Source organism: Eptesicus fuscus, chromosome 17, assembly GCF_027574615.1.
Source record: "Eptesicus fuscus isolate TK198812 chromosome 17, DD_ASM_mEF_20220401, whole genome shotgun sequence".
In the NCBI taxonomy this organism is placed as follows: domain Eukaryota; kingdom Metazoa; phylum Chordata; class Mammalia; order Chiroptera; family Vespertilionidae; genus Eptesicus; species Eptesicus fuscus.
Window position 1 is genome coordinate 22,385,496 of NC_072489.1, and position 26,006 is coordinate 22,411,501.

General features: G+C 38.2%; 1 protein-coding gene across 1 annotated transcript in view; it reads left to right on the forward strand.

The window, feature by feature from the left end:
• The window catches only part of CTNNA3 (catenin alpha 3), a 1,343,669-nt gene that overhangs the window by 1,230,486 nt on the left and 87,177 nt on the right, over window positions 1-26,006 (forward strand). The gene's annotated exons all lie outside the window — the stretch shown is intronic.

Here is a 26,006-nt window from a genome sequence, read left to right on the forward strand (position 1 = left end):
CAAACAGCAGTAAAGGCAGGGTAGCAAAATTGAATTTTGGACCCTGATAATATTTTGTACTTGAACTAAATCCTGATTCAGTTTAATTTAAGTTCATATAAATTGTGATAAATTTTCAATTATTTTAACATTAATGAAATTCTTTATTTACTTCTTTTTTATTCCCAATTCTTTTCAAGAGTTTTCTAAGTCACTACAATGTTTTTCTGAGGATTAAATGTAGCTGTTTTAGATCAGCACAGGTATTTTACCTGGTTTGTAATGGGCCTTGTGAGAATGGGGTCATAGCTGGCCCTGCAGTATTCATCAACAAGTAGTCAACCACTGTAGTACACTCTCTGTCCCTCATATAGATTTTAAATAGCTATAAATTTAAAAAAAGAATAAAAAGAATAAATAGTAAATTATCTTTTCCAAAGTGTCACTGAATGCTCGATTTTTTTCTCATTTTATTTTACTGCTATTTCATTTTTATTTTATTGATTTTAGAGAGAGGAAGGGAGAAGGAGAGAGAAACATCAATGATGAGACACAATTATCCATTGGCTGCCTCCTGCATGCACCCTACTGGGGGTTGAGCCCGCAACCCAGGTATGTACCCTGACCGGGAATTAAACTGTGACCTCCTGGCTCATGGGTTGGCTTTCAACCACGGAGCCACACTGGCTGGGCTTTTTCATCCTATATGTCAGGGCCAGCCTGACGGGTGAACCCGGCTGAGGTAGGGAGGTAGGAATTGAGAAAAGAAAGCAAGACAGGAAAGCGGGATCGGGAGGGCTGCAAGCCATTGACTGACTACAGCAACTTCATTAACTGCGTAATGCCTTTAATACACAAATACTGAATGGGAGTTCAGTTAAGAGGAATGTACTCTCTGTTCCTCTTAATCTCTAAGATAAAGCAGGAAGCCAAATTCTCGGTAAATATTTACAGACTTCTGATAAGCTATGAAAGGTCACTCTCATTCTACTCATTCTGCTGACAATAGGAAAGTGCCATCAAAACAAGTCAGGGAACACTGTGTGGGTAGGGGACTGATTCTTATCAGTCCCTTCCGGTGCAAGGACTCTGTCAGCTTACACCCGGTCTCCAACACTTCTAAGAAGAACTGTATTCGGGGCTGGAAAAATTACTCTGTAAACGTGTAGCCATTTCTGAGCCTGGGGGTATGCCTCTTGGCACACTGACCACATAGTACGCCACTGAGCCTACACTGGCGGCCTGGCGCAGGTTTTCTGTGGTTGTTTGTGCACAATTGCAAACAGAGTAAGGCCTCCCTGTCGCTCCCACTGTGTGCATTCATTCTAGGGCAGAAAAGTTGGAAGTTAGTGTCTTAAACATGATTTTGTCTTGGCGAAGGGCCCTCCATACAGTCACATAAACTACGTCACCTTATCACACTGAAACTCAGAGGTTCTTTTCTTCAGTGCCTGGTATTTTCTAGAAACCAGGCTGAAGGATTTAAGACTTGCTAGGGGTCCCCTTGTTTGCCCTCGCCTTTTACATACCTTCACTGGACATGGGCTTGCTGTTTACGAAAGCTTCCCGCCCCACCTTTCTTTTCTAAGGTACCATTCTGAGCAACGGACTAGAAAATGAGGAGGGAGGGGTAGAAGCTCAGCTTGTCTCTGTTCAGCGAGGGCTTCAGAATTAAAGCCATTCCACGTGGCTGAGACGCATAAAAACTCCTGTGTTTTCTGAGTCACATCCCTTTGTTTCTTAAATATGAAATCTCTTTGCACATGGCTTGTTTTACTTTTTTTGAGATGAAATGTTTATATTCTAATATAATGTGTTTAACAACAATGGCCATTTCAATGGCTTAGTTCACACAGCCAAGAGAATAATAAATATGGAACAGTTTTTATTTTATTTTATTTTACCCTAGTGGTTAAAAAATAGTCACTGGAGGACATTTGTATTTTGACATTTGCAGTTACGGTCAGGGTTTAATTAATTTTCATCGTGAACTTCCTTTAAAATAAATAACCTTTCCTTGCTCCGCTCTGTAGAATGTGCGCCTTCTGTGCTGGGAGAATGAAGCAAGGTTCTGTCATGCCAACGGCTGTGGTGTTCACACAGGGGCTTTTTAAAGTCTTAACTCTGTGGTGTGCAGGTCCTTCCACTTTACCTTCCCCAAACGGAATAAATCATTAATCCAATAATAAAAAAGCAACCTTATATCTTATGATTTAAGCTATAAAGAGATAAATTTAATTTTTGTTTTCATAAAGCTATGAATTCTGTCTCATTTATATTAAATATACACATAAATATCTAGAAAGATGATTGAAAATATCAAATAGGTATGTGGATCATTTAAGATTTTGAAAAAACATTTCTGGCTATTCAATTTTAGCTTTCAGAAGGCATTTGTTTTATATTTGAAATAAATACAATACCAGGAGGAAGAATTAGTTTTCTGTGCATTACCATGATGACTTTGTTTTTCTTCTTGGACTGAGTGTTAGGGTTATTATAAGCTCTTATTGCCTCTCCCATGAATATTCTCTCTGTAAGGAATCTGCTTGTTTATGTTGTGAGAGTTTTGAATCACTGGAAACAATTATTCAACACTGCTTTAACATAAAGGAGAATAATTCTGTCTGCCAATCATTCTGATGTGATGAGTAATTAGTAAAAATGTACTTCTTAGTAATTGTTTAGTAAAACTGTGAGAGCACAGACCCTCTTTCCTGAAATCTAGTGCTTTAATATCTGTAGTGAATATAGGAGAGAATTGGGTGAAAAGGCTTTGCCAATTTCCAAGTGGCAAAACAGTTCTGTACTGTGTGACTGCATATTTCAGGTGGACAGAATTAAAATTTGCATTTTCTTAGAGCACAGGAGACTAAACTATTAGAAATGTAAGAATAAACAAAGACACCCCCACCCCAAATGAGAACATACAGAGGCTATGGCATTAGCTACCATCATTTGCTTTTGGTGGAGACTCAAAGGCAGGCAGGGAAGAGGAAACACTTCCAAATGGGGGCGGGGAGGAATGAAAATGAAGACTTCAGGCATCTTGGATTGGAGTTTGTGGACATAGGAAAGATGCAGGTGGGCTAACTAGAAGCAGGGCATCTTATGTGGTTGGTTTGGGGAACATATTTTGCTTTCTCTGATTGTTGCTGAATTTAACCCTTTGCACTCACTTGCTTTTTTCTCCATTCCTTTATTCTAATGCTAACCTTGTCGAGTCCCACTCGACATCCAAGTGCAAAAGGTTAAAGCAAAGGCAAATGTAGGTAGGCGGTTGCTGTTGTACAAGTCCTGACAATTCTGGGCCAGTTCTACAGAAGCTGTGGTTTCATTTCTTAAGGTAGTTGCTATAGAAGTCGTGGGTCAAAGTTCTACTGTCATATTTATGCTGGCCATTGTCCATTTGCATATTCAGTCTCTCAAAAATGTAACTGATAATCACTTTTTTGGAATAGTGATGGATCCATAATTGTGTAAGCAATATTTATTTTTATACTTAAAAACAAAATACTCTTATAGGAAAAAAAGCTATCTGTGATAATCTATATCCTAAACCAATAGTCCAATGAATTTAAAATTTACTGGTTTTAAAAAAAGTGAAATGTCTCAATAGACGGACCTTTGTGAATATAAGTAATTTTATCAGTCTCATTCCCACTGTGTTTTAAGAACCTTTAATTAGTGCAGGTTATTTTCTATTCTACAGTACTTTGATGAATGTATTCTAAATTTTTTTCCCATTTGGTATCTTAAATTTCCACTTTTGTATCTAACTCTCTCATTTCCAAAAATTTTATTGCCTTTAATCTTATCATATTCTCTTATCTCAGATCCTTTCATAACCCCTGCACTCCCCAATTTATTTAGTCATGTCATTCTGCCTTTCCTTTCTTATACAGCCTGTACCACTTGGCCTATACTGTAACCGCTCTCACATAAAAATCTTGATCTCTTTGTCTCTCGTGACCACATGACACACAAAATCGCAACCCTACCTCAATCCAACCACAGCCACCTTCTGCCCTTCGCTTGGGCTTCAGATTGTGAATTTCACTCATTCTTTTCTTGTGATCAGGTGTGTGTTTATACCAGGTGATGTTTTCGGAAGTGAGCCTCAGAAAGATACTAAATTCTTGCTACTCTTGTATGTAGTTGCTTAAGTCTTTTTCAATCTGGGGTAGTGTGGTTCTCTCTCTAGATAAACTTCTCTCTTACTTTCTCTGGGTCTTTAAGTTCTACTACACACTCTACCTTGATTACAGATATTTGCCTCTACCTGTTCCACCCTTCACTTGGAATAAGTGCCCACCTTGAAGGCCATCTTTGATATTCACCTTGAGTAGCCACATCCCCTGATTGTGGTGGGAATTGATCTCAGTGCCCTACGGTGGCTATCACAGACTCATTAGCCAGTTCCTTTCTGCTTGGTCTTGCCAAAATAGGCACTGGTCAGTCGGGTGCAACTATATAGATATTAATTATCATCATCACTGTAGTTATTATAACACTTAACCTTTTGCACTCGGATGTTGAGTGTGACAGTTATTGAATGTATCAATAATTTGAAATATAAAAAAATCCAAATAAATAAGTTTGTATGAAAAGATACTCCAGTTTTTATTCTACTGCCGTGCTTTGTAAAATCTGGGGTATTAAAAAAATTAAATCCCAAGTAGAATAAAGGAATCGAGAAAAGAGCAAGCGAGTGCAAAGGGTTAAAACATTAGGCTGCCATCCTTGGCTCATAATGGCAGAGTTACTGGTGATTTTACATTCTTCATGGAAGCTTATTCTCTGCTTCCAAATGTTTATGTTTACTTTGTTATACTCCATTTTTACTGTAAACATGAGATTTATATCACAAATGCTAATTCATGTACTTTTTATTGCATTCAAATATGTTCATCTATGAAAACAAAAGAAGTATATAAAACAGGGGTCCTCAAACTTTTTAAACAGGGGGCCAGTTCACTGTCCCTCAGATCATTGGAGGGCCGGACTATAGTTTAAAAAAAACTATGAACAAATTCCTATGCACACTGCACATATCTTATTTTGAAGTAAAAAAACAAAACGGCAAAAAACACCCGCATGTGGCCCGGGGGCCGTAGTTTGAGGACGCCTGATATAAAAGAAAGAACTATCACAATTCCATTATTGTGGAGGCCAACATATTCAGAGTTTTATATATTAGAATTATATATTCTTGGCAATTAAATGTTTTAGAAGGGAGAACTGAACTCTAAGTCTTCCTTAGAAAAATCCCCTGTGCTACAAAATCCCATCATTGTCTGCAAAGAACATGTCCTTACGTCCTGCTGGTAAAGAGAACACTTCAGGAAAGGGTTCAATCAAATTTCAGATCTGAATATATTTGTAGCATGCAGGGAAAATATAAATAAATGTAAAGAAAATGATTTACAGGCATTAAAACATTAAATATTTTATCCTTTGAACATTAAAAATATTATTATTATTATAATTTACCCACATATGTGGGGAAGTTATTCAAATGGACTTCAAAATAACTTATTGTAACTATTTGGACCTAGAAAATGTTTTTAAAGTCCATCAACATATTGTGACCTCATATAAGTTACTTCATTGAAGTTTTGACTTTTTGGTTTAAATATTTACTCAAACTACCTGGGGAATTATTTTTCAAGTAAATAGTGCCAACGGATTTCTGCTTTATAGTCCTTTGGAGCCTGAGCAGTCTGTTCTCCTTGGGTTAGAAGTACTGTAGGAGGTTTCTCAGAACAACCACTTAACTTCCCAAGATTTCAAGGACTTGCATTGGGCTCCACCCCGGATGAATGATCCCCTTCCCAGTTTAGACAGACTGGCCTCTATGGTTAAGCACCTCCCCTGCACTATTTTGGCTTTTACTGTGCATGTCCTGCTGCTCCCACCCCCCACCCCAATCCAGGACAGAGTGGAGGAGGAGGGGAGGTCCTCCCAGTGGAGGTCATCCTGCTGTTCCTGTGGTGTGAAGCTGTAGCCTTCCGGGGAAGCAAACAGGCCTCTGCTTCCCAGCTGAGTATCTTCCACAATGCCTGAGGTCCCCTTGCTTCCTTCCCATTAATAATTAGCTAACTGTGGTCACAGAAGGACATAATAAATGGTGACTGTTGTTTTCAAATGACTTTAACTTCTTTTAAAAATGTGAATAGGCAGGACAAAAAGCTTAGGAAAGAGTTGGTGTGGAATTTTAAATTCCTTACAGAATTTCACACTCACTCACAAAACAAAAAGAGCATGGGACACACTCACATAATGCAAGGTGAGGGGATAACACAGTATGTAGTCAACAGCTGATGGCACAGAAAGGTTGGGAATATACTGTCCATAAAATGGCATGGATCAGACATCATGGATACTAACGCATGGTTATATATATAACTAGTAGCCCGTTTTTCAGAAGATTCGTGCAATAGACCTTCATTCACCTGGCTGCCTGCACTGGGGACCCAGGCCTTGGCTGTGGCCACTGCCTTTTGCCTTCTTTCAGGGTCGGGGCTTGGCCCCGGGCGGTGGCCTTGGGCTCGGCCGCACCCAGCGTCCCTGCTACCTATCACAGGAGCCGACCCCCAGTGGTTTCCTGCGATCGGCACAGGCTCCCCGCTGGTGCCCAAGGCCTGGAAAGCCTCGGGCGGCTTTCCCAGCCTTGGGCTCGGCCGCACCCAGCATCCCTGCAACGGTTTCCTGGTGGGCGTGGCTTGGTTGGTGGGCATGGCTTTGGGCGTAGCAAAGGTGCGGTCAATTTGCATATTTGTCTATTATAAGGTAAGATACTAGAGGCCCAGTGCACAAATTTGTGCACCAGTGAGGTCCCTCAGCCTGGCCTGTGGGATCGGGCCGAAACTGGCTCTCCAACATCCCCCGAGGGGTCCAAGATTGTGAGAGGGTGCAGGACAGACCGAGGGACCCCACCAATGCACGATTAGATCTGGGGAGGGACGTAGGAGGTTGGCCAGCCAGGGAGGGACCGCAGGAGGGCTCCAGGGCATGTCCAGCCCATCTTGCTCAGTCCCAATCGGCCAGACCTCAGCAGCAAGCTCACCTACCAGTTGGAGCATCTGCCCCGTGGTGGTCAGTGCACGTCATAGCAACTGGTCAACCGGTCGACTGTCTGCCCCCTGGTGTTCAGTGCACATCATAGCAAGTGGTTGAACGGCCTTAGAATATCATTAGCATATTACACTTTGATTGGTTGAACAGAGGACCAGGCACTTAGCATATTAGGCTTTTATTATATAGGATTAAAAGAGAGCCAGACATGCCCTGGTTGGTTTTGCTAAGTGATTAGAGTGTCAGCCTGTGCAGGGGGGGGAAGGGGGTCCTCAGGTTCAATTCCCAGTCAAGGGTACATACCTGGGTTGCAGGTTTGATCCCCAGCCCTGGTCTGGGTGCGTGTGGAAGGCAACCAATCAATGTGTGTCTCTCACATTGATGTTTTTCTCTCTCTCTCCCCCTCCTTCCCTCCCTCCCTCTCTCTCCCTCCCTTCCACTCTTTCTAGAAAATAATCCATGGGGGAAAAATATCCTTGGGTGAGGATTAACAAGAAAGAAAGAGACAGAGGATGGAATGTGGTTTAGGTAATATGGATTATGTAGAGAGAGGAGTAAGTTATATCCTGCATTGCCTGAAATGAGGAGATATTAGCTCCACAGGGAGGCATTTCTAACAAATTTCAAAGTAGACAAATATTGACTAGGTGTTGTTTTGAACTGGTATAAAATTTAGTTTGGTGCATTCTTCATTTTTCTGGATAAAGAATGAGATTATAAAGCAAACGCTACAGTATTAAAAGAAAGTAGTCCTGTTACATTTTAGGCACACTGTAACTATCACTAGCATCATGGTAACCCTTAAGATCTACCTCCTACAAAACGTTAGAGTAGAAAGAGCAGATTCATGCATTGCAGATGTCAGTTTGCCGGCAGTCTGTCATGTGTCTGACTGGTGTTTAACAATGAGTATTGGCTGACTTCTACTGAAGAACATGGATAGTATCTGGGTACCTGAGGCTATTGCAACCCACAGGCGAAAACACAGCCTCTCTGATTTGTAATGGAATACCAAGAGATGTCAGGGTGAGTCACTTCACATAATGTCGCCTGCTCTGACAGCTTTCCGGACATCTGCCCGTGGTGCTTCTCTTCGATTTTCTCCTGGTATAGTGAAGCAACTCTTAAGATGCCAGTGGGGACTGGTAGTCTTTCAGTGCAATGATGGAAAAGAACATTTTCTATTTCAAATCTGTCTCACTTGTTACAGCTAAGGACAGATACTGAATCACAGTTGCTGTTGATGAGAGCAAAACTTATTTAACATAACTATGCAGAAAAATTAACCTTAAAAAGGCAGGAGTTGCTTTACAGTACTCTCTAATGACTGCGTTGCCAGTAGAGTTGCTGGCTTTGGGTTCAATAATTGTTCATTATTTTTAATAAAAATAAATACTCTTACTGTTTTTAGCAAATTCCATATTAACATAAGCAAATGTTTGAGTACTTAAAAAAACTATCTCTAATATGCTTTAAAGTCATAATTTCTTAACTCGTGTGTGTGTGTGTGTGTGTGTGTGTGTGTGTGTGTGTGTGTGTAGGGAGGTGTTTCCTTAAATGTCCTTTCCTTAGTATTGTCATTAAATCATTTATCTTCCTTTATTTATTGTGGCCTCCCTCATTTTTCCTTTTACTACCAAGATGGCTAGTTTATGTTGCTATTTTCCATGCTGATCACTTATCAACACTCCTTCTGATTTCTTTCCTTCTATTTCCCTGGCCTCAACATATTGGATTACACTTGTCAATTTTTTTCCTTTGCTTTCCAAAATCTGCTTCTTGCATCTGTCCTCTAATAGCCCTATTTTCCACCCACTAATTTTCTTCATTTTTTTTTACCTTTCTCCTATTTCTCCTTCCAACATTTTTCCCACTCCTTTTTATAAGTGACTTATTTCTAATGTTTCTATGCCACATCCTTCTCCTTACATGTATGTAATGATTTCCATATCACCCCTTTATCCATCACTTTCTTCATTCATACTTCTAAATATTTATTGAGGTCTACTATGTGCCTCAACTTAGGGAATTAAGATAATATGACCCAGACCTTGCCTTCAGGAATTTCCCAAGTAGAAGAGACAGATACATAAATTAACCAATCATTAAACATGTAGGAAGTGCAGGGATCCAATTACATACATGGTTTTGTAGAAGCTCTAGAGAATGGTGCTATGAGTTGCAAGAGGGTAGCATCAATAAAAAGAATTTCTGGATGATGAGTTATCTCCACTAAGTCTTTCTTTTTCTTTTTTTAGCTTTATTTTTATTGTTGACACTATTACAGATGTCCCCATTCCCTCACCCCTTTGTCCTACCCAGCCCTATCCTTCCTTCTCTCTAGCCATCACCACACTCTTGTCTGTGTCTATGGATTATGCATATATGTTATTTGGCTAATCTCTTCACCATCTTTCATCCTGTCCCCCATCCCCTCCCTTCTGACAGCTGTCAGTGGGATCCATATATCCATGCCTCTGGTTCTATTGTTTGTCACTTTTTGTTCATTAGATTCCACATATAATGGTATTTTCCTTTCTCTGACTGACTTATTTCATGTAGGATAATAATCTCCAGATTCATCCACGTTGTCACAAAGGGTAAGAATTCTTTACTTCTTCTGGATGCACAGCGTCCCATCATATAAATGTACCACAGCTTTTTTTGTCCACTCATCTACTGATGGGCGCTTGGGCTATGAACATATGTATGCCTATATTCTTTCTGCTTGGTGTTTCAGGATTCTTAGGATATACTAGTATCGTCAGAAATTGGATTGCTGGATCAAAAGGCAGTTCCATTTTTATTTTTTGAGGAAACACCATACTGTTTTCCACATTGGCTGCGCCAATCTGCATTCCCACCAACAGTGCACGAGGGTTCCCTTTTATCCATATCCTCACCAGCACTTGCTGTTTGTTGATTTATTGACAGTAGCCATTCTGGTAGGTGTGAGGTGATTTCTCATTGTGGTTTTAATTTGTATCTCTTTGATGATTATTGATGTTGAGCATGTTTTCATATGTCTATTGACCATCTGTATGTCGTCTTTGGAAAAGTGTCTACTCAGGTCCTTTACCCATTTTTTTACTTGGATCGTTTGTCTTCTTGGTGTTGTTATATAAGTTCTTACTATATTTTAGAGATTAACCCTTTATCAGATATATCATTGGCAAATATGTTCTCCCATATTTGGGTTTCCTTTTCATTTTGAGATTTATTTATTTATTTATTTACTTACTTGCTTATTTGCTCTGCAGAAGCTTTTTAGTTTGATGTAGTCTCACTTGTTTATTTTTTCTTTGTTTTCCTTGTCCGAAGAGATATATTGGCAAAAAATATTGCTGTGAGAGATGTCTGAGATTTTACTGTCTACTCTAAATTTTAATGGCTTATCAAGATACCACTCAAAGAGGACGAAGGGGAAAGGAAAAGGGCATTTGGGGGACTCCATGTCTGTATACATACTATTCCATGTCCCTTTCATTTTCTACAGGTATTCTTTTCTGTATTACAGACTCCTCCAAAATGCACTTGCTCTCCATCTATCCATCTAATTACCCTCCCTACTTATTTTGAAATAAATTTAATTTGGATGGCAAAAATAGATGTAATTCAAAAAATATATAAAAAAATTTTGAAAGAAGTGAAATATGCAAGGCAAAAAGGGTTTGGTTGTAAAATAGCAATGAGGTGAAATTTAAACATGAAAGTGGATGTTAATGCTACCCTTGTCAAGAGTAAGGCATAAATTTGACTTTAAGATGTTTAACTAAAAGAAAGTGATTTGAAATAATGAAATTAACTTAAAATATAATTACATGTTTGGGGACATCTAATTTAGGCACTGTGAAAAAGATGTTTAACTAAAAGAAAGTGATTTGAAATAATGAAATTAACTTAAAATATAATTATATGTTTGGGGAAAGCACAACAGATTCTGATTTGCAGGTTTACAACTCATTTTGTATTCTTAACCCAGAGCTCAGAATTTTGCATATGGGTTGTACCTGTTTTCCTTTCATGAGCTTTAATGGGCTAAAACTGATCACTTTTCATTCAAGTGAACAATATCTGGGCCACAGGAAATTGAAAGTAAGTGGTGATTAAAGGAGTTCTCTGGAATATTCACAGTGCATAAATTAGAGTTTTATAAATGATGTAAAACTAGTAAATGGGCAAAATAATGTTCAGTTTGAGATTATGCAAATGAAGTTAAGGAGTAGAAACTAGCTTTTCAAATTATCTAAAAAATTAATATTAATTTGTTCATTACTGAGCACTGTGCTACTTCTGATTAAGTTAGCTGGGAATTATGAAAAAATGAACTAGAGATGGTGTAACCAGCAATGTTATGAGCCCCAAAGGGGAACGATAAATGCTTCCTTTTGTTTTCCTTTCTCAAAATTCTATTATAGAATGAATCAGAGATTGATAATAACTGACTTGAGAGGAAGAACACTGGGAACCTCAGGATATCACTTAGTCCCTGCTGGATAATACTTACAATTTTTATGTAATGCTGAAGATTAATATTGAGCTATTTAACACTTTTTAAACTTGTAAATTTCATTTGTTGTTCACCATGTATTCACATACACAATGCAAAGAATATCTACTATTCATTTGGTAGGCTTTTTTTTCCACATATTTCTTAAAATTTTATAAAATAAATATTGTGCACTAAAGAACAATGTAATAGTATGTAAGAGCATATTAACATAAGTCTTCTCTTTACACATAATCCTTCTCCAAATCTAAATTCTAAAATGTGACCACTCTTAGCTACTTTCTACTTATCTTTTATTTTCGTTGTCAAGGTTTCACTAAATAATTATATTTCTGTGCTATAATTTACTAGCCGTGATCATTGTTTTTTGACTCCCAATGAATTTATATCAGAGCTGTTTTTTGTTCAGTTCTATGGTTGGCTGCCTGTATAATTTCAAAAAGCATAGTTTAGTAACGACCATTTTGCCAACCAATCATCAGCATTCCATGATGAGAACAGGATTTATCTGGACTCCCAATTTGTATGATGAGGGAATAGTACCTCTTTTACCATTTTCCCACCTTTTCTGACTACCTTCTACCTTACCAAATCTTAGGAATGTATCTTGATTTTTACATTGCAGTTTACTTTATAACCATAATTATAGCATTTATACTTTGTCTATTGGCTGATTCTGTATGTTTAAATACCAGTAAATATTATTCATATTATTCAGACTATAAATATTGTTCATCATAATGAGTGGCATGCTCAGATCATAGTTTCTTTACAATGTATTTTAGGTCTTGTGCCACTCAGTGGAGAAATGCTTCATACACATATTTACTTATCCATTCAATAAATGGTTATAGGGCACTTCTGTGTGCAGGAGCTGTTCCAGGCCCTTGCAATACAAGGTGCCTGACCTCACAGAGCTCATATTCCATTGAACAGAGACAGACAATAAAGAGTGGACACAATAAGTGACAAAATTGGATCATGTTTTAGAAAGGCATGGGGAAATGAAAACATAAAAAGAAAAAAGAGTGAAGAAGACCAGTTTTGCTGTTAGAGTTCCAGTTTTAAACAGTGTGATCAGAATAGGCCTCATCTGAGCACAAGTTGAAGTGATGGGGAACTTAAGCATGCAGCTTCTAGGGAAAGGGAGATTGAGGCAGCAGGCACAACTAGAACAGACCCAGCTGGGGAGTATGCCTGATGTTTGAGCCTGGGGTAAAGAGTATGAAAGGAGGTCAGAGGTGTGATAAGGAGTGAAAATCAGATTATTTGAAAACTTTGGTTTTACTCTGAATATAATTGGAGGCATTTTAGGGTTTTGAATAAAGATATTTACTCTGTAGTACATTTTAAATGTACAGATTGCTATTGTGTAAAATAATATGTAAGAAGAAAGGATAAAAGCAAAGGGACCCATTAGGAGCGCTCCAACAGGAATGCAGGACAAACATGATGGGCCTTCAACTCTAAGAATTCCATGTCTTTACATCTTTAAAATTTCCATTACTTTTTGATTGTCTATCTTTCTGGAGTTCCTATTAGTTGAATGTTTGAGTCTATATATCTTTTAGTTTTTCTCTCAAAAGTTCCACCTCTTGTCCTTGATTTTATTTATTTTTAAAATATATTTTATTGACTTTTTACAGAGAGGAAGGGAGAAGGGATAGAGAGTTAGAAACATCAATGAGAAAGAAACATTGATCAGCTGCCTCCTGCACACACCCTACTGGGGATGTGCCCCCTGCAACCAGGGTACATGCCCTCAACAGGAATCGAACCTGGGACCTTTCAGTCCATAGGCCAGTGCTCTATCCACAGAGCCAAACCAGTTAGGGCTTGATTTTATTTTCTAATTCTTCCATTGAATTTATTTTAATGCAACCTTTTAATTTCAAATGTTTTTTCTTGTTATTTAAATGATTGTTATTTCTCCATAGCATCATGTATTTGTGTTATGGATACATTATCTTCATACAGTCCTTTTAACAATGTTAATACAGACATGAGTTGCATAACAACATTTTGGTCAATGATGGACTTGTTGACACGAGAAATGTCTAAACCTGTAGAGAATGTTTATGAGTTTATTTGAGCCAAAACTAATGACAATTGCTGGGAAGCAAGATCTCAAATGCTCCTGAGAATAACAGTTTTGATGTTTCTTTTATGCATTTGAAATTAAGGAAGGAACTTAATGAGGATTACAGGAAGGTGGGAAAAAGCAAGGAGAAGATGGAATTACATAATAGTTAACAAGATTATATGCTTTGTTAAGGGTGGTTGTGCCTTCCAAGGGTATTCTGGCATTTTAAAGGTGTGTTAACTTAGATGTGCAAGAACAATGGGCAGGAATAGCTTAAAACCTTTCACTAAATAAGTTACAGGCCTAGAACATGACTACACCATGACTGCCCAGGAACTTACGATTTATTATATCACTCTGTTTTCATCTACAGACTGGATATAAGATGCTGGTCTCATGATATTATAATGGAGTAGAAAAATTCCTATCATCTAGTGACATCATAGCTAGTCTAATATTGTAAAGCAACATAGTATACCAATAATTATTATTGTGTTACAATTTCCTATAATATTAAGTACAGTAACATGCTCTACAGGTTTGTAGCCTAGCAGTGTTAGGGGCAAAAATAGAATATTGGGGACTAGCTATGGTTATGGAAAATATTAGTCATGCTCTATTAACCATGATGTGTTGGTTAAAAAAAAAAAGAAAAAAAGGACATTCTAACCTGGCTGGGAGTCATAGGCCCCTAGGCCCTGGGAGTCAACCTTGGAATGGGGTCCATTCTCATTCAAAACTTTCCTATTATTATGGAAAGATTAACAACCTTGTTGCCCAAACAGTGGAGTCCCACCCCAGCCCAAGGTGCCTACTCCCCCATTCCTGTATTTCCCTGCTTCCCGATGTAATCTTTGTTCTACCCTATCTGAACAGCTGGTTTATGGGGGTGCCAAAGAGCAGATGTTTGTGGCTGACATGCTGCTCTCCCATACTGCCAGCATTACTGGTATAAACGCTCATATATGATTCAGTCCTGTCTCTGCTGAATTGGCTCACGTAGTGACAGGCAGTCCAGACCCATTGGTTGTCCCATTTCAGAAGCTATGGGGAACAGAATTTGTTACCCCAAAATGAGTTTCTTTGGCCTAAGAATTATTTTAGGCTGATTAAATTTTAAGAAACAGAAAACACGAGAGAAGTTCTGAAAACCAAATGGAAGTTACCCCTTAAAAAGACAGTTACATTTGTAAGGAAAATCGTCATTTGTAAGGGTTGTACCAGGAAACGGGGGATGACTTTATCTTCCAGAAACGCTTATCAATGCCGAAGGCAGAAGGCAAGGACTTAAATCTGAGTAACAACTTTACCTTTGGTTGCTGTGCTTCTCTAGGCAACCTCCCACAGATTCCCCTCAGCTCCAACATGATCTTTTATCTTCAGCTGAAGGTGCTATTTAAGGTGGTGGCTTCAGCCTTGTTTTCCTGGGTCTCTTCCATGTATACAGGAGCTATACATGCTAATGAACTTTTGTTTGAGTTTCTCCTATTAATCTATCTTTTATTACAGGTATGTCTTAGCCAAGAACCCAGAAGGGTAGAGGGAAAGTTACTTTTTCCCCCTACAGAGCAATAAGCCATACTATATAGCCTAGGTGTGTAGTAGGCTACAGCATCTAATTTTGTTTGAGTGCACTCATGATGTTTGCACTATGACAAAATAGCCTAACAATACCCTTTTCAGAACACATCCCCCTGGTTAAGTGGCACATTTATTTTGATAAGTTTTTGACTGTAAACCTTTACTTTTTTATTCTTTCGAAATAAATTCAGAATAACTAGAAGAGCAGGGCCCCAAACTTGGGGATAATAGAATCCATCTTAGTGAATATATTGATTAAATAACTTCACCAAACCAAAAGTAATAGAGAAAGCCTTCTTGGAATGTTACAGGAACCCAAACCTCCAGGAGAGGTGTTATTGGATGGTCCCTTGCTTCAGAGGAAGAGGGCTGTCCCCTTCTCGGTTCTCATTTTCTCACATGAATAAATTCAAACAAATGGCTCCAAATAATTGCATTGTACTGAAGCAAATTTATTAAGAAAGTAAAACATGCAAATTTATTAATGGAACAAGGCAAGCAAATCTATCATCCGGCATAAAGCACGAATGGGCTCTCTCAGCTAATCCACGGAGCCAGTGGATGGGGGATTTATATGTAAATATTTGTGTATTAAACTGATTTGAGTGACATTGGTCAACATGAACATGTAAGTCTCTGTTGTGAGTTTCTGTTACAAGATCTGTATGTTGCACCATGTGCCACCACCCAAAGTCAAAGCTCTTGTCACCTTATATTAGGACCCTCTTTATCCATTTTGTTGTGTCTTTATCAGTCTCTTTTAATAATATTTTGTAATTTTCAGTATAGAGGTCTTTCAGGTTCTTTGTTAAGTTTATTCCTAGGTTTTTTTGTGGGTTTTTTGTTGTTGTTGTTGTTGCAGTTGCAAAAGGAATTTATTTTTTGTTTCTTTTTCTGAAGTTTTGTTGTTAGTAGACAGTGAGGCAATGGATTTTTGAACATTGATTTTTGTATCCTGTGGCTTTACTGTATTTGTTTAATGTTTCTAATAGTTTTTTGGTGTAGACTTTAGGGTTTTCTAAATACAGAGTCATGTCATCCACAAAAAATGACAATTTGACTCCTTTATTTTTTTCCTAAATATATTTGTATTGATTTCAGAAAGGAAGGAAAAGGGAGAGAAGCGTCAATGATGAGAGAATCATTGGTTGGCTGCCTTCTGCATGGCCCGAACTGGGGATTGAGCCTTCAACTAGGCATGTGCCCTTGAGCAAATCAAACCTGGAACACTTCAGTCCTCAGGTGGATGCTCTATCCACTGAGCCAAACCAGCTAGGGCTTTACTTCTTTATATATATATATATATATATATATATATATATATACACACACACACACACACACACACACACACACACACACACACACACACACATACACTAGAGACCCGGTGCACAAAATTCGTGCACGGAGGGGGGTTGTCCCTCAGCCCAGCCTGTACCCTCTCCAATCTGGGATCCCTCTCACAACAATCCAGGACTGCTGGCTCCCAACTGCTTGCCTGCCTGCCTTCCTGATTGCCCCTAACCGCTTCTGCCTGCCAGCCTAATCACCCCCTAACCACTCTGCTGCCAGCCTATTTGCCCCCAACTTCCCTCCTCTGCTGGCCTGGTTACCCCTAACTGCCCTCTCCTGCAGGTTTGATCACCTCCAACTGCCCTCCCTTGCAGGCCTGGTGCCTCTCAACTGCCCTCCTTGCAGGCCAGGTGCCTCCCAACTGCCCTCTCCTGCTGGCCATCTTGTGTCCACATGGGGGCAGGATCTTTGACCACATGGGGGCAGCTATATTGTGTGTTGCAGTGATGATCAGTCTGCATAGTACTCTTTTATTAGATAGGATAGAGGCCTAGTACAGGGGTGGGGGCCAGCTGGTTTGCCCTGAAGGGCGTCCCTGATCAGGGTGGGGTTCCCTCGGGGCATGGGGCGGCCTGAGCGAGGGGCCTGTGGTAGTTTGCAGGCGGGCCACGCCCCCTGGCAACGCAAGCGGAGTATCTGGTATCTGGAATTTATTTTCCTTCTACAATTGAAACTTTGTAGCCTGGAGCAGAGCCAAGCCTGGGGCTCCCTCCGAGGCCCGCAGCCATTTGTGTTGTGGTTATAATTGAAACTTTGTTGCCTTAAGTGGTGGGCCCGGCCAGGGTGTTTGGAAAGCTTTGCTTCCCCTGTTGCCGGCGGCAACCCTGGCCTGCTCTCTCAAGCTCCATTCTGCCGCCATTTGTTTAAATTTGTTTATGTTCTATAATTGAAACTTTGTAGCTTGAGTTGAGGCTTAGGCCTGCAACAGCTGGCAGAAAGCTTGGCTTCCTCTGTTACCTAGGAAACCTTGCTCTCTGTGGCTGTAGCCATCTTGGTTTGGGTTAATTTGCATACTTGCTCTGATTGGATGGTGGGCATGGCTTGTGGGCGTGGCTTGTGGGTGTGTCGGAGGTGTGGTCAATTTGCATATTTGTCTATTATTAGATAGGATATATTGCTTGATTCAGAGAGGGAGAGAGAGAGGGAGTTAGAAACATGGATGATGAGAGAAAAATCACAGATTGGCTATGGTAATGGAGCTTGCAACGCAGGCATGTGCCCTGACCAGGAATCAAACCGTGATCTCCTTGTTCACAGGTTGACACTCAACCAGGGAGCCACACCCGCTGGGCAAGGCTGATATTTCTTTATTGATGTTCTGTTTGGTTGATCTGTCTAGAGCTGTCAATGGAATATTAAGGTTCCCAACTATGCTTGTGTTTTGTTCTGTTTCTCCCTTTAGTTCTGTATTTGTTTTATATATTTTGGTGCTTCCTGGTTAGGTACATATATATTAAGAAGTGTTGTGTTTTCTGGATGTAGTATCCCCTTTATCATTATAAAGTGTCCATCTTTGCCTCTTATTACCTTGAAATCTATTTTGTCAGATAGAAGTATGGCCACACCTGCTTTTCTGTGGATATTATTTGCTTGTAGAATTATTTTTCCATCCTTTTACTTTGAATCTACCTTTGTCTTTGCAGTTTAGATGTGTCTCTTGTAGGCAGCTTATGGTTGGGTTGTTTTCTGATCCACTGTGCTACTCTCTGCCTTTTTATTGGTGAATTATGACCTTTTACATTTAGGGTAATTATTGCTATATGAGAATTTCTGATAGCCATTTTATCTTTTGTTATCTGGTAGCTCTGTGCCCCCACTGGCTCTTTTCCTTTTTGTTTCTGTTGTTTTCGTTTGGTAGTATTCCATACATCTCTGTTTCCTCTTTTTTCCTAGTTTGGAGATTTTTGTGTGTGGTTACCAGTAGGTTTATAAAAAATGAAATTGCATATTACCATAGTGTTTTGTTTTGTTTTTCTTTTGAGTGCATCTGATCTTCATCTTCATTTGCCAGTTCAGACTTTATCCCCTTCCCCCACTCTTTTATATTTTTGTTGTAACAAATAGTTCCTGTTTATGCTGTAAGTTTTTTGGTGTTCTTACCCACAGTGTTGCAACTTAATGTTCTTTGTTTCAGGGGAGGTTTTCTGGAGATAAAACGTTCAGCTTCTAAATGTCTAGGAACGTCTTTATTTCTCCTTCATATTTAAAGGATAATTTTGCTGGATATATTATTCGTGGATGGTAATTTCTCTTTTTCAGTAATTTGAATATTTGGCTCTACTTTTGCTTCTTGGATTCGAGGATCTAGTTCTTTTCATAGACTTTGGAAGTTCTCCTCCACTATTTCTTTGAATGGACTCTCCATTGCCTGCTAACTCTCTTCTTCCTCCCCAATGCCTATAATTCTAATATTGCTTTTTCTCATGGAATCAGATAGATCTTGTTGAGCTCTTTCATTTTTCTTTATGCTCAGGTCTCTCTGAGTCTTCCCTCTGCATCATTTCTTGATTCCTAGGTTCAATATCATTCATTCTTTCCTCCATCTAGTTGGTTCTGTTTTCTATGCTCAGTAGCTCACTTTTAATCTCCTTAATTGTATGTTTCATGTTCAGAATTTCTGATTGGTTCTTTTTAGAAAGTTTTGATCTTTTTTGTAAATTACTCCTTTTATTCATTGATTTGTTTTCTGAGTTAACTGAATTGCCTGTTGATATTTTCGTGCACCTCGTTGAGTATTTTCAGAACTTCATTCTTGAGATCTTTGTCATTTATATCACATATTTCCATGTGTTCCAGCTTGATTCCTAGGGATTTTTCATTTTCTTTCTGGTCATTCTCATTGCCTTATATACGTTTCTGTCTATAGATTTTTAAATTCCTCTGCCGGATATACTGGTACAGATTGATTTTCAAGGTCCCCTTCTACTTCGTTGTGACTTTCCCAGAATTTGTGAAAAACACCTGGAAATTATATCTTGCCAAGCCCTGAAACTTTTCTGTTTAGGGAGTGAAATAAAACTGTCCTTTTTCCATTTCCCCTTCCTTTTCTGCATTCTCTCTTTAGGGAGACTTTTAATCTTTTACTCTCAAGTGTCCTTGGTTTGGGGAAGATAATGGCTTGTTATTTACAAGCCAGCTGCAAGCTGTCCAAACTGCTTGGCCTTGTTTAATTTTTGTATGTCAGTTTCCCTATTCCTCTTGCCCTGAAATTTTCCTAGCTTCTTTTTATACTCTAACAGAAACGTAGGGGTTTCATATGGGGACCTTTATGATGATTTACATGTTGAACCAATCCTTTGTTTTTATTTTCTCCTACATGATGCAGATATCATAATACTTTATCTAAAGCACATATAAATAGGATTACACAGAAATTCAGTAACAGAATTAGAAATTAGAAGAAGCTGGTGAACTTAACTTTACAATTTTTATTTCACTGGTTTTTAAAGACCTTTAGTGAATTTAAATGGGGGAAGGTTGTGGGGGAAATATACTTTTGCCCAGCCAGTGTGCATCAATGGTTGAGTATCAACTTATGAACCAGGAGGTCACAATTTGATTCCTGTCACAGTTGTGGGGTTGATCTCCAGTAGGGAGTTCAGGAAGCAGCCAATTAATGATTCTCACTCATCATTGATGTTTCTCTCTCTCTCTCTCTCTCTCTCTCTCTCTCTCTCTCTCTCTCTCTCTCTCTCTGTCTCTTCCTCCTTGAAATCAATAAAAATATTTTTTAAAAAAATTAATAAAATAAAATAACTTTAGACTATGGAACTCACATTTTGATTTTTAACCCAAATATTTGTGAGTTTGTACTTGGGTGCACAACTATCCTGTTACATGTTGCCTCTAACATTTTGCAGAGTTGTGCAGAATCTTTTTTACAGTTGATTTACTAATCTACCACATAGACTCGTTTTTAAATCATGATTGTTTTATGAAACAGGATGTCTTCTACTCCTAATGCCTAGGTAGCACAATACCTGCTATTAGTGTGGCTCATCGTCCTTTGCTGAAAACCCTCCTCTAAATCTGAGGCTCAGAAAATGTACACCATTTTACATAATTACACCTTTGGAAATTACCTTTTCTGCCTGATGCAGGTTGAATGCTGCTGTTTCAGGTGTAAGAATTATTCAAAGTTTGTTACAGGTGGACAGACCATAGATGTGGAAAAAAAAAAAAAACAACACAAAAAACAGTACATCATATGCAAAAACACATTCAATGATATAAAATAATTTTACTTATATCTTCCATCATTATTCAAAGTAAAGCAACACCAGAAAAAAGAAAGAAACAGTGCCATTTAAATAAGACTCACAGTTGCTAACTTGAACCCTGGGTGTTTGGCATTGTTTTCCAGAAACTGGATGGGTGGGTTGTTTTGATTACCTCTGCTGTGACCCACACTGTGCATTTATAATTGGGCTTGCTTAAATAACAGTTGGAGCTTGTTCAGAAAGGTTTTTCTCTGCCAAGTTTAACTAAGCTGTTCAGGGATAAAATCCTTGACCTTGTTCTCATTAACCCAGTGCTCTAACCAACTGAGTCAACTTCTCTAGTTTGCATTGGAGTGTGTGTGTTGTTTGCAACAGCAGAGGAACAAAAACAAGGCATTAACACAATGGACATTGCAGCATTTTCATTTTAAAATGAAATGTTTTCTTGAATGAGTCAATATCAGCATTTTAATTAATTACCGTTAACCAAAGCATTCAACTATGTACAAGGCTGTCACAGATGATGCTATTGATGTTAGGAATATCCCCATGTCTATGGTTTAGAAATGGTAAACTGTCTTTTTCCTGGGGCTGTGATGTTTATCAAGCCAGATGCAGACTACAGAGGGGATAATCTTCTTCTGCCTGTAACACTGACTCTTAAGTCACTTAATTTTTGCTACTTTTATTTTTTCATGAAACATGTCTTGGCCTTTCTCAGGCCAAGATTACTTTCATCATTTGAATCTGTGTTTACTAGTAATTAGCTCCCCAAATCTGCCATTAATCTCTCAAAGCATATGTTCCACTTCTTAATGTGGCCATTGTTTACATTATCAAATAATTTAGTGTTGACCCAATATATTGCCTGGGAAGTAGAGTTTGATAATTCTTTCTTACTTTGATTTGTCCTTAGAAAAAACACAGTTATATGTAGATTTTCTGAACTATATGTAGAGTGATATCTAGTCCATCTTTACAGAGGATGGTGTCATTTTGTTGAAAGGCTCATAAGCCAAAGTATGAGCATTTTCGTACCATTTAGCAGTCTGGGAAACTGTGTCAATTACTTAGGGCTAATTTTATTTTTTAAAACTCATCAATTATTGGTTTTTCCAGATGATTAGAAGAGGTGTTCTACCTTCAGTTCTTACTGAACCGGAATGTGCTATAGAAAAGTAATACAACTCTATTCCATTTGTGAGAAGAAATGGTTCTTAATAGTCATCATAAACTTGTTGGTTAAAACATCACAGAACAAGATACACATAGGATCTGGAGTTTTTTTCTGATTTTATAAATACTTGTGATTTCCTTTCTGAAGGAAGGCTCATTGAAGACCTGCAACAGTGATTTAGCAATTCAGCTACTGCATAAGTTATCTTACTTAGCAGGAGTCACACTACTAATGTTTAAAAGGCCTGCATGTGCCTTTAGTCTATCTTCTCATTTTATAGGTGAAAAGAGACTCAGAAAGGTTGCAGGAAGCAATTCGATCATACATCTAGGGAGAATTCAAAAATCTCATTCACTGAGATTTTATCACTGAACACATTCGTGATGATAATTTTAAAAGTAGAATTTGTTGTAACATTCATAGGCATAGTTTAATTAATTTGTCTTATAACTATATTTTTATAATAAGAGAGCAATATGCATTACCTCCATCTTTTTCATCATTGGAAATGGAGAAGCCAAGTTGGTCAAGCCAAAATTTGCTGATGTCAATGTGAGTCCACATCCTGTTTCCAATAGTGTTTCTCTGTTTGTCACATGGAATATGCATGTTAACAAAGTACCAATTTCAAAAGCTTTCTCTTCAGGTCCACCCATGCTGTTGCAAAAGGTAAGATTTCCTTCTTTTTATGACCGAGTAGTAGTCCATTGTGTTAATGTAACACAGCTTTTTTATCCACTTATCTATTGATGGATGGACCTGGAGAATACCAGTATTATGCTAACTGGAATAAGCCAGTCAGAGAAAGACAAATACCATATGATTTCACTGAAATGTGGAATCTAATAAACAAAATAAACTAACAACAAAATAGAAACAGACTCATAGCTGCAAGAGGGGAAAGGGTTGGGGAGCTGAGTGAAAAAATAATTAAGCAAACAACAAAAAATATGCCAGTATGGTCATTACCAGAAGGAAAAGGGGGTGGAGAAAGGAAGGAGATGGTAAAGAGGATAAATGGTAATGAAAAGAGATATGACTTGGGGTGGTGAACACACAACACAATATACAGATGATGTATTATAGAATTATATACCTTAAACGTATATAATTTTATTAGCCAATATAAGTCAAATAAATTCAATTAAAAATTACTTTCTGTATTTGGCAAAAATAGTTTTAAATGCAAAGATGTCACCGATTCCTCTATTACAGTCTAAAAAAGAAAAAAATCATAATCCCGCAAGCTCCTGGAAGCTATTTTTATTTTGTTTCAGCATTGTTTTGCTGGGTTATGATTTTAAGCAAACATGAGGAAAAAAGTGGCTGAAATGCTTTCTTAAAACATTCATTGAGCACTTGGTTCAAAATAGGTTCTGTTCTAATTACTAGAGGTGTTTAAAATAAACTCTGAGCTTCTGAAGTGTTTAAATGATAACAAAGAAGCAAATATATTATTCAAACCAGACCAACAAAATAGCTGGATATGGATTAATATCAATGTTCTGCACTAAGTGTTATGGGAAAACAATGAGGGGAGTAACTCGTTATTTTGAGGAAGTCCATATATGTTTTTAGAGAAGTGGTAGAAAATAAACATTAGATGTCCAAGAATGCATCAGAATTCACTCGGTAGGCAAGGAAGGAAAGAGACCACAGGCTAAGGAAACAGAAAAGGCTAAATAATGGAGATAAGAATACAAGGTCGCATAAGGGTAAAGGAGCCCACCGATCAGCATAAAAGGGGTATGGTGAGGAGAGGTTGAGTATGCCAGGGTATGGTTGGGTAAGTGGAACCCAGATGGTAAACAATCTGTATGCCTTGCTATGAAGCTAGTTTGGTGTGTGTGTGTGTGTGTGTGTGTGTGTGTGTGTGTGTGTGTGTGTGTGTGTTCTTATTTGTGGGTGCCATGCTGTTGTGGGTGGCATGTGTATGTGGAGCAAACACAGTTCCCATTTCCCCTTCTCCGGAAAGTAGTTTCTGGCATATAATCGTTAATGCATCTCAAGTGGTAGAGCAATGAACACTTTTCTTGGTACATGTTAATACTGAAGAATTTGAAGGAAATCATGAATAGAGATGATTTTTGTCAAAGCAAAAGAAAAGTTTTCATTACCCTTGTACTTTTCACACAGGTTGAGAAATTGCATACATGGTTCATTCTTGAAATATGACCTTTCTTCAAAGGCACTGGAGATTTTACATTTGCTTCTTATTTAGGTAGGTTAGTATGAAAGTGAGAAGAGCCTTGCAGATGAGGGTTGAACATGTCATCAGCTGGTCCAAGAAAATTCAAAGTCAAAAATTAACTCTTTACCGCTATAAAAAAACATCATCTAACAACAACAACAAACAGAGCAAAGATATTGTATATAACTTTGAAATTATTTTTTGGGGGAGGGATGTCAGTGAAGTAGTCATTCAATCAAGCTAAAATATTTTTAGTTTTGTTTAATATTATTTTCTTTTTCAATTGTGGTCATTAATATTGTGGTTTATCAAATATGGAATCTTTGAAATTTGAGAGCTCTATGATTATTTGTTGTTTGGTCTTCACTGAATTAGAGCTCATATTTATAGTCTCTTTTATAGTAGATTCCAATTAGCATCTTATAAATAATGCAAATATGGATGAATCAGTGAGCAAGAATCCTGCCAAAGTTCACTGCTTATTTTTAACATACTGGTATTTACAAATATCTCAAGTTAGTCTTTATATAAACTCTTTTCAAAGTACTGTTATGCATACTTAAGACAATAATTCACATTTTAAATTACACAGAATAATGTCAAACACAAATTGCCTGTATATAATTGCTGCAATTTCCTCTAGTTTGGAAATTCTCTCATAAAAATAAATAAATCTGCATTTCTTTTCCTTAGTAACCCTGATTTTCCATCATTACTAAGAGAACAGATAAATTCAGCCTCTTAAATTCTTACAATAGGTTGGATATAATCAGACTAATTATTGACGGTGTTATATTAGCATTCACAATCCTTATGTTTAGTGTTCTGCGGTGTGCAAAAAAAATGTAGACCAGACTTTCTATCTTTAAAGAATGTCATGACAAATGGAAAAAGAGAGGGCGCATCTATTAAAAAATATTTTAAGAAGTAAAGATGAAATGAGCAGAGAAGGGAGACCTAAGCTGTTTTTTGTTTTGTTTTGTTTTGTTTTGTTTTTGTCAGGCCGAGGCTTAAGGATTCAGAGATCAACCATGAGTAAAATTCAGATCAGCATCAAATGTTTAGGCTTTGAGGCTGCACCCCTAAGAGCATATGAAGGAGCCAGTCAATTGGCAAATCATCGCTGTGGCCAGCCAGTGCTCCCTGAACATCAGAGAATTTACTGGCCACAGTGAAAGAAAAATTAATGTTGCTTAAATATTTTCCACAGTTTCTTTTTTTTTAAATCCTCACTTGAGGATATTTTTCCCATTGATTTTCTAGAGAGAGTAGAAGGGAAGGAGGAGAGGGGGAGAGAGCGAAACATCTATGTGAGAAACACATCGATTGGTTGCCTCCAGCACACAGGGCTGGGGTGCAGGTTCCCCAGCCCCTAGGTACACACCCTTGACCAGGGATCAAACCTGTAACCCTTCAGTCCACAGGCCAATGCTCTGATCACTTAGCAAACCAGTGTCTTCCACAGCGTTCTTTTCTCTGTGGTCATCATCTGCTTTGGTTGAAGAGTATCAATATTAGAGGTTTCCTAAAAATGTCAGCATTCCAGGCTTTCCAGATCTGGTCCTTGCCTACTCTCCTGTTTCTTTGCCCAGCACTCTGCTAGGGAAATCTCTGTTCTGGTCAAATTAGATGTCTTTTCCTGGAGCAACTCAATTACTAGTGTGTGCCAGCCCCTGCCTCCTTTCCATTTGGCCAAGCCTTCCTCATTTCTTCCAGCTCAAGTCTACACTTCTACAAGTTTGCATTTAGCCTTCTGGGATAGATGTGTGCAGATTAAGACTTTCTCTCAAAAATTGGTCTTAAAGTCTTAAAATGATAGTGTGTAAATCGTT